This window comes from Rattus norvegicus, chromosome 2 (assembly GCF_021556685.1).
Source record: "Rattus norvegicus strain SHRSP/BbbUtx chromosome 2, alternate assembly SHRSP_T2T, whole genome shotgun sequence".
Lineage (NCBI taxonomy): Eukaryota > Metazoa > Chordata > Mammalia > Rodentia > Muridae > Rattus > Rattus norvegicus.
Window position 1 is genome coordinate 45059628 of NC_141535.1, and position 10373 is coordinate 45070000.

The following is a 10373-nucleotide window of genomic DNA, read 5'->3' on the forward strand; positions in this document are numbered from 1 at the left end:
ATGTTTGGAATTCTGGGAACTTTTCAGAGGGTATGTAAATTTGAGGGCCCTGACAGGCATGGTGTATGGATGCTGGTCATTTAGGAAAGTTTGTTGAGTTAATAGGTTTCGTCAAAGTGGAAACAATAGGTCAGAAATTAGATTCAGGGCTCTCTCTTTCCCTCTCTTTTCCCTCTATCCTTGTTTCTCTTCCTATCTAGTGCTCTGTGGTGAAACTGGGTGGGGGTGGGGAGGGGTAAAGGGTGGGGGAAAAGAAGAGCCCACAAAGTAGCAAAGACTGGCTACAAAAACGAGAAAAACGGTTTCTAAATGGTTTCTGCTAGATTCCATACAAATTAGCAAAAGCCACTTCTCCCTTCATGGACTGTGGAGAGCCTTTTGGGGCCACTTGCTTCTAGACACTTGGTGGGAATTTGACTACTGGTCAGGACAAAGAAGTAAGCTCAAACTGGGAATCTGACATTGGGCCAGGACTCAGGAAATAGTTCCAGATTAAGAACATTTACATTTGAGTTAATGCAAAGCTCAGAGCTGGCTCAGCGGGGGCACATGTGGCAGTCCTTTTGTCTCAGTCATCCTGATTAGCCCCTAGAAAGGTGTTTACAGGATCCTTGCCTTGCTTGTTCCTTGACCCAGAACAGATCTTACCATTTTGCATGTACTTAAGGTGGTATAAAAGCAGACTGGAGGGCTGGAGAAATGGCTCAGTGGTTAAGAGCACCGACTGCTCTTCCAGGAGTCCAGAGTTCAAATCCCAGCACCCACATGGTGGCTCACAACCATCTGTAATGAGATCTGATGCCCTCTTCTGGTGTGTCTAAGACAGCTACAGTGTACTCATATATATTAAATAAATAAATAAATCTTAAAAAAAAAAAAAAAGCAGACTGGAGAATAGTAAACCTGTTTCAGCCTCAGCACTGCCTGGAGTCTTGGTGTAAGGTTAGTTGTCTTTTTCTTTTTAATCCTCACCCTTGCCCTGGAGAACCTGTTGACTGAGCTGGCTTGGCTAAGTAACTTCACTGTCATCTGCCAGGACGTCATTATAACAAACACGCACGGCGCCCATACAACTGCAGAGCACAGAAGGTTGTGGCAGCCTTGAGTGTCAGCTGAAAGGTGCCTGTAGTTCTTAGCTGCTCCGCGGAGAAGCGAGGCGGAGAGTCACTGTCAGCAGCCAAGGTGCAGGGGTGGGGCTAGGACACAGAGGGTTCGCAGAGTGAGAGGAGGGGGAGACAAGCAGACTTGTTTTTGGCAATAGTGGGAAATGAAGTTTTAGGTGGAGTGAGCCCGTTGCACCAAAGCGGTGGTCGTTAAGGTTTGTAAGCAGAGCACTAGTTAGAAATAGTCTTCGGAACTCAAAGAAGAGCGATTGGCGGCTGCGGTGGGTGGGTCGGTGGGTGGGTGATTGGCAGCCAGGAATAAAGTGGTTTTGAGGCCGGGAGCCCTGGCGAATGTCTGGACTTCGTCTTTCCTTTGCTGCAGCCTGTTAAAAGCAGGTGGTTATAGGCATGTCTTTTTAGCCAGTAGGTAAACACCAAATCTAGATTCTAGTTTGTATAAATGGAATTATTAGTGATTTTGTTGTGTGCATTTTTTTCAGCTTTCTGAGGAAACCACTGGGGTTTATGCAGTAGTTTTGAGTGGAGAATAACAAACTTTAAGATTTCTTGGCAAAGTTAATAAACTTAAGAAGCCCTTTAAATCAAAGTTTTGCTTTGCTGCCCTCTTCTGGACATGGCTTATGGTCAAATTTGTTTTTTGTTTTTTGTTTTTTTTTAATGTAGGCCCTTGGCAGCAAGAGAAGATAAAGATTTATTTATTTAAAGTAAAAATGAAAGTACATTTTTTAAAAAGTCTAGTCAAACCAAAGACTCTTTAGACTTCAAAATATTTTTCTAACTTTTTTTTTTTACTTTTGGAAATTTCTCATTGTATTCACACCTGCAGTATATAAAGTTTACTCCTCTCATGGTGCAGCCTTGCTCTGTGTGTGTGTGCGTGCATGTGTGTGTGTGTCTGTGTGTGCATGCGTGTGTATGTGTGTGTGTCTGTGTGTGCGTGTGTGTGTGTCTGTGTGTGCGTGCGTGTGTGTGTCTGTGTGTCTGTGTGTGCGTGCGTGTGTGTGTCTGTGTGTGTGTACACTTGTAAAGTTCAGAGGACAACCTCAAGTGTCAGTCCTCACTGCTTTTGCTTCAGATAGCCTCTCATAGTTTGCTGCTGTGTTCACTGGCTGTTCAGTAGGCTTTCCCTGTCTCTACCTCCCCTTCACCATAAGAGTGTTAGATTTACAGATGTGCTACTGTGTCTGGCTTCGTGGAGTTCTAAGGATTCAAACTCAGATGCCCGTGTGTGTGCAGCCCAAGCTCTTTTTGGTTTTCTTTTTCTTTTCCTTCCTTCCTTTCTTCCTTCCTTCCTTTCTTCCCTTCTTCCTTTCTTTCTTTTTCTCTTTCTTCCTTCTTTCTTTTAGTATAATTGTTTTATTTTTAAGATTATAATCTAAATACATCATTTCCTCCATTTCCCTTCGTCATCTAAAGCAGTGGTTTTCAACCTGTAGTTACAACTCCTTGGTGGATGTCAAAAGACCCTTTCACAGGGGTTGCCTAAGACCATTGGAAAACAGATATTTATAATTCCTAACAGTAGCAAAATTACAGTCATGAAGTAGTCACAAAAATAATTTTATGGCTAGGATCACCACAACACGAGGAACTGTATTGAAGGGTCACAGCCTAAGGAAGGCTGAGAACGATTGCTCTAACCTTCCTATGTGCCCCCGTGCTCTCAACTTCACTGCCTCTTTTTCTCTAAATTGCTGTCATACACATATACATACATATACACATATACCTATACAATATATATACACATATGCATATATACACACATAGACACATATACATATATACACATATATACATATATATGTGTATGTGAGTGTACATGTGCGTGTGTCTTTAGAGCTGACCGTTTGGTATTGTATAACCAATTGGCGTGTTCATCCCTGGGAACACTGTTCCTCCTTCTCCCGCATTCCTTTATTGCTTGTAGATCTTTGTCCAGGACTGAAACCTCATGAGCTTCCTCCCTTACACTTTACAAGTCTATGGGTCTTGTCCTTGTGCAAGTCCTGTTTAGGCAGCCGTGTTGGTAAGACGTCATGGGCTTCTCTGACATTTTTAGGAAAGACATTTTCACACAAAATTCCCTGATGCTCTGCTTCTTACAATTTTCCCACCTTCTCTAGTGGTCCTCGAGCTTAGGTGCGCGCATTGTAGTCTAGATATGTCAGTCGGGACTGGACCCCGTGACTCTTCATTTTGCTTGGCTGTTGTTTTCTGTAATGGTCTCCATCGATTGCAAAAAGAAGTTTCTTTGATGAAGGGCAAGAGCTACTCTTATCTGTGGGTTTAGGATAAATATTTAGAATACAGTTAGGGACTATGCTGGTTTAGCAGAGTGGCAGTGACTTTATTAGACTCGTCTTCAGTGTTTTAAAGTTCTGTTTTCTAGCTGTTGCTGAACCTAGGCCAAGCAAATGTCACTGTTTGCCAGAGCTCACTTAATAATCCTCCCTTCTGTTCTACCAGGAGTCTTTGATGGCAACCCTTGGCTTCGAGGTCTGTGGGCTGAGCAAGCTACCACATATTCCTAAAACTCCCTAGTTACCACCTGGATGGCGCATGTTCTAGAGAACATGTGTGTGTGTGTGTGTGTGTGTGTGTGTGTGTGTGTGTGTGTGAAGGGGTGAATTGTGAGTGGGTAAAATATACCATTGAATCTTTAGAATTCTCCAAAGGCTTGATGTATCGACTGACCTCAGGGTCAGGGTGGTCAGATGGTGCAGTAGTCCTCAGGTGATGGCTCAGCTCCTAGGCACTGAAGTTGAGGACACAATCAGTGTACCCTTCATGGCCTGAATTGAGTCTCATGACACTTTTTTATATGTTGGAGTTTAGCTCTTTCTTAATCCATGATTGTTTCCTGTGTCTGTCTTCCACCTTGGGCTGTATCAAATTATCCCCAGGTTCCTTGACTTATGGTAGTTCCTGGTTGTTGGCCCCTCAGTCCTAAACAATAGTTGCTCTCTCAAATAGTTCCACACATAGCCTTCTGAGACAATGGTATGACACAGCACCCCTCTTCCCCACTGCCAACTAGCCTCTGTGTTAGCCAATGAGAACATAGAAATAAGGATACTGTCCCTATAGTGGCAACCCACAGCCCTACAGAATTGGTGACTCCTATGTGGGATGCTAAGACATTAACAGAAGAGGATCATGGCCTGGGTGGGCATGACTTCTGAGAGGAATTAAGAGTCTATGAGCTGGGGGCTAAAGAGATGGCTCAACAGCTAAGAGCACTGGCTGCTCTTCCAGAGGTCCTGAGTTCAATTCCCAGCAACCACATGGTGGCTCACAACCATCTGTAATGGGATCTGATGCCCTCTTCTGGTGTGTCTGAAGACAGCATTAGTATGCTCATATGTATTAAATAAATAAATCTTTAAAAAATTAGTCTATGGGCTAAAGAGGGCTCAGCAGTTAAAAGAACTTATTCTTGCAGAGAGCCGGGGTTCAGTTCCCAGTACCCACAGGGAAGCTTGCAAGTCATCTATAATTGTAGTCCAGAAGATCCGAGATCCGATGACTCATTCTGGCCTACACACACACACACACACACACACACACACACACACACACACACACAGAGAGAGAGAGAGAGAGAGAGAGAGAGAGAGAGAGAGAGAGAGAGAGAGAGAGAGAGAATCATACTATAAAAATAAATCTTAAAGGTGAGCAATTTTAAAGAGTAAGTAGGAAGGGGCAGGATGTCCTGGTACACTAGTCTGACAGCAAGAGATCATTCTGATGCTGACAAATGGCAATGATTGGTAAGCTATCTTATTGGTCATGAGAGATGGTGGGGAGAGGTCAGGAGAGCAGCGCTGAAAAGCAGCCTATGAGAGACCCTGTTAGGCTATGCTAAGTGTCATTTCCTTCTCTGCATCCATGCCCATTGTAGGGTGTGCATTCTCACTCTTGCTCCTGAGCAAGCTTCTTGACTAGGAGAAGCATGCACCTCTTCTCCCCCATAGCCCTCGATGCACTCAACTTTATTCCATTCTTCCTGCTCCATTGAAATTGTCCTTGCCATTCATCTTTGGAGACTTGGTGTTCTTGTGTTAGTTTTTGTTCCTGTGACAAAACAGCTGAGATGAACACCTCAGCTCATTAGACATGGTCTGGTGGCTCCCTTGCTTTAAGGCCTGTGGTAGGGAAGAAGCACCATAGTGCTGCCAGAGGAAACAGCTCGCCTCACGAGTCTGTAAGAAAGCAGAGATAGGAAGGGCCCAGCGATCACCCAGTGACCTACTCTATCCAGCCATTCCTAATACCCATTCAGTGTGGACTCATTGATAGAGTAAGTGCCTTTAATACTGAGTTAGCTCTCACAGCATGGCCAGCTAGAAGCCAAGATTTAATCCATGAGCACTTAGGAGACACTCCCTACCCAGACTGTATTCTTCTCATCTTCATATTGTGGCTTCTTTCTTTCCTCCTCTATCTGGTCCTTCCATCTGCCCACCCGAGTTTTGTTGTATAGCCCAAGCTGGTCTTGAGTCCTGAAGAGCCCCAAACTCGACCTGTGGTGAAGCACTATGCCTGCCTGCCTTTAACGATCTCCTGATTTTCCTGGTCTCATGCTTTCTTAGTTTTGTAGCAGGACCTCTGGCTTCCCTCATCTAATGTTCTGTTTCTCTGCTGATAGTAGCTTTAATCTTCTTCTTCATTAAGATCTGATCCCCATCACTTCTTACTAGACACTCTTTGCACACTATGGTGGTTTGAATAAGAATTGGCCCCCACAGGCTCATATATTTGAATGCACCAGGGAGTGCATACTACCTAAGTGGGATTAGGAGTATGGCCTTGTGGGAGTAGGCGTGGACTTGTTGGAGGAAGCCCACTGGGGGTGGCCTTTGGGGGTTTCCAAAGCTCTAGCCAGGCCCAGTGTCTCTGACTGTTACTGTGGATCCAGATGTAGAACTCTCAGCTACTCTTCCAGTACTATGTCTGTCTGCATGCAGTCATGCTTCCTACCATGGCAATAATGGCCTGAACCTATGCAACTGTAAGCCAGGACCAATTAAATGCTTTCCTTTGTAAGAGTTGCCGAGGTCACGCTGTTTCTTCGCAGCAATAGAATACTGACTAAGACACCCACCGTTTCCCACGAACAGCTGTCACTGTAACTGTCTAAGGTCTGTTTGACACCTGTTCTTCTCGAACTCCTCTACAGGTAGTTTGGTTCTGGCTAAATGGGGTAGGAATAGAAGTTTCGTTATTATTTCCTGGATCGTTGATAGGACAACAGAGGCAGAGGCTAAGGACTGAAGCCTTATGCTAAAGGGAGTGAAGTAGAAAATTAAAACGTGTAACACTGGTGATGTTTTAGCTCTACTGCACCAGCCATGGACTCCCATATGTTATATCGGAAAAGCATCTTGGGGTTGGAGCGAGAGCTCAGCAGTGAAGAGAACTTGAGGTGGGTTTTCAGAAGTCTTGAGATGGATTCCCAGCATCTATATTAAGCATGTCAGAACTTCCTATAGGCCCAGATCTAGGGAGGTCTCACACACACACACACACACACACACACACACACACACACACACACACACACACACTTTGAAATTATTTTAGGGCTAGAGAGAAGGCTCAGCCATTAAGAGCATAGTTGCCCTTCCAGGGGCCTGGGTTTGATTCCCAGCATCCACATGGTGGCTTACAACCATCTGTAATCAGGTCTGGTGCCCTCTTCTGGCCTGCAGGCGCATACACGCAGGCAGAAAGCTGTATGATATATATACATAATAAATAAATAAATGTTTAAAAAAAAAATCCAATGCCTTCTTCTGGTCTCCACCAGTGTCTGACTGACTTATACATGGTACAGAAGCATGCATGCAGGTAAAAAGTAATTTTACACAGTAAAAAGGACAAAGGCATTTCACTACTGTCAAGTCACTTAAACACACAGTAGGGTATTTCCTCTAGTCACCTTCTAACTTTCTCCCTGAATCTCATATTGCCCCCATTTAACGCTATAAAATTTCAAGTAGACATAATCACAGTACTCTGTCCCACCTAGGTTACAGCTCTTACAGTGTCTATACAAATGCTGAGGACAGTTGGCTTTAAGAGAAACTAACATTTGATTATCAAAACAAAACAAAACAAAAAACAAAACAAAACAACAACAACAACAACAACAAAAAACAATTTAGTAAGCATTTAGGCAGTTCCCCAATCCGCAAGAAAAGGAGTTTAGGGACGTACAGTATCTCTTACAAAGTCTGCTTGGTTTTTATCTCTACAGATTTGGCAAAGCAGTGAACTGCAGAAAATTTTCCAAAGATCAATTTTCTCCTTCTCCTTGAGCTACATTTTTGTAAACCTGGAGCTAAGTTAGAGGACAGAAGGCCAGCACACCCCCACTGATGGATTCGTTTAGTCTTCAATTTTAGTTAGTTGTGGTGACACAGATTGCCCTTAAAATCTAGTTAGTTTGTTTTTGAGACAGGATCTTTTTACATACCTCTGCCTGTCCTGAAACTCACTATGCACACTGAGCTGGCCTGGAACTCAAAAGTTCTGCCTGCCTCTCCCTCCCAAGTACCAGGCCCAAAGGTGTGTGCCACCATGCCCAGATGGCTTTGAATTCTTAATCATCCCATCTTAGCTTCCTGAATGCTGGTATTACAGGCATGGACAGATATACTTGACTGTCTACTATGTTTAGACATCAGGAAATTACACATGCAATCTAGATATCCAGGTTTTGAAAACTTAAGGATTTTGGCAACACTGGACTATTGTTCTAACATGACCTTAGACGTGAAGCTGGCCTGAGTTCTCAAGTTTGTCGTGGGCCTTTACTAGGCTTTTCTAGTCCCACAGGTCTTTGTAACTGATAGGTTACATGTTCAGACAAACACACAATGGTGCACCTACTGTGTTCAGACAAACACACAGTGGTGCACCTACTGTGTTCAGACAAACACACAGTGGTGCACCTACTGTGTTCAGACAAATACACAGTGGTGCGCCTACTGTGTTCAGACAAATACACAATGGTGTACCTTCTGTGTTCTGGGTAGTTATTATTCACAACACAGTAGTTTTCATTTTATAGCAGATCGGGGAGGATCAGAAAGTCCTGTACCCAAGGGCACAAGCTATATATGGGCAATCTCTGTGACCTCTGCCTAATCTGTCTTTATACCCTAACAGCTTCAAAAAATAAAGTCTATCCAGCCCAGTAGCATTCTGCAACAACCCCATTCTCTCTCTCTCTCTCTCTCTCTCTCTCTCTCTCTCTCTCTGCACACAAGTATGAACAAAGTCAGTATGTTTTTTTTAAAGATTTATTCATTTATTATATATAAGTACACTGTAGCTGTCTTCAGATACACCAGAAGAGAACATCGGATCTCTTTACAGATGGTTGTGAGCCACCATGTGGTTGCTGGGAATTGAACTCAGGACCTCTGGAAGAGCAGTCGGGTGCTCTTAACCGCTGAGCCATCTCTCCAGCCCACAAAGTCAGTATGTTAATGAAGGGTGTGCACTCCCATGTTTGTTGAAACAATCTGCAATACAAAGATGTGCACCCAGTCTAAGTGTTGGCTGATAAATGCATTGAAGATGATGGCACATATGTCAACAACATGCATGTCAACTGTGAAGAGGGAAACCTTGTCCCTTGGGACAACACAGATGGAACTTGAGATCATTTATGTTAAGTGAAATTTACAGGTGCAGAAAGACAAGTACCACACAATCTCTCATACAGAATTGATAAAAGTTGATCCCATCCAAGTTGGGAGTAGAAAGGTGGCTACCAGAGGCTACGAATAGTGAGGTTCTGTGAAAGGATGGGAGAAGCTGACCAAGGGGCATGGAGTTAGTTAGAAACCACAAAGATGTTGGACTTGTTAGTATAGGTCTATGATCCCAGCTTCTCAGGACCTGGTGTCAGGTGGATTGAAAGTTCAAGGCCAACCTGGATAACTTCATCATATTCTGTGTCAAAGCTAAAAAAGGGCTCAGAGGAAGAACACTAGCATGTAGAAGGGCCCAGGTACCGGTACTACCAGGAAAATAAAGGACTAAGACTGTCTGGTGTGCTATTGCACTTTAGGGTGAGTATGGGGAACAATGACAATGCTATACTGAAGTGGGAACTTATGGGGTCTTTGGAAATTTGGTTGGATGGTGTTTTGCTGGGGTAGACACAGATGAAAGGCCAAGGTAGACTCGTGAAGGAATATTGAGCTGAAACAGACACAAGTGAAAGGATGTTTTGCTAAAGCAAGCACATGAAAGGACACGTGATGAAGGATACTTCGCTAATGACCCGCATGTATCAGTCTGCCTTACATTACATAGTTGAGCTGAATTTATTGGGGTGCCGTAGAAACATACCAAAGAACTCCTGATGACGTCTGCAGTTTCTTGCTGCTTCTGTGGACACGGGGCTGACAGGTAGAGTGATGTAAGCTGAGACAGACGCATATACTGAGGCAAGACTTGTGGAGGACACATGATGTTTGGAGGGTAGAAATAGGACTTGATGTACAGGGATGAAGATGAGTTAGGCTTGCTTATAGAGCTAGCCGTGCAATGCTTGTTGGTCCTGTGTCTTCACTGATCTTTGATTCACTGGAAAGGCACAGCTGAGAACTTTTCCTGGCGTCCGTCTAGGTCCCCCTGCTGACCTGAGCTGAGGTTGAGAACTGGCTGTCCCTGATAGGTGGTGCCACCACTGCTGATTCATGGCACGTGCTACCCCAGCTCCACTGAACTGGACTGCTGGAGTATCCGTGAAGTGTTTGCGGGCAGATAGGCTGTCGCTGCTGACCTGTGAACTGAACTGCCAATTTCCAGACAACACAGACAGGAGCTGCTTCAAACAACCTTTCTAAAAAGGTCCACTTCCCCTATATCCACCACTACCTCTGGTGGGTGGTGGGTTTTAAGGGAGGTTAAAGCATTTAAGAACCATCATTAAAAATAGGCGTTTGAAAAAAATTACAATATACTTTTTTTAAAGATAGATTTTGAGTGGTTTTGATATGGAGAAATGTTTGGGATGTTTACTTTGAATGTGAAACAACATAAAACATATAGAAATGAAAATTAAGTCTTAAAACTATACACATAAAATATCACACAGTAATTAATAAATGCTGATGTATTTTGTCAGTTAAAGACACACATAAACAGACTACTTAAGAAAGGTGAAAAGCTGAGTGTGTTGGTACATGCCTTCAATAATAGCACCCAGGAAGCAAAAGTAGAGAG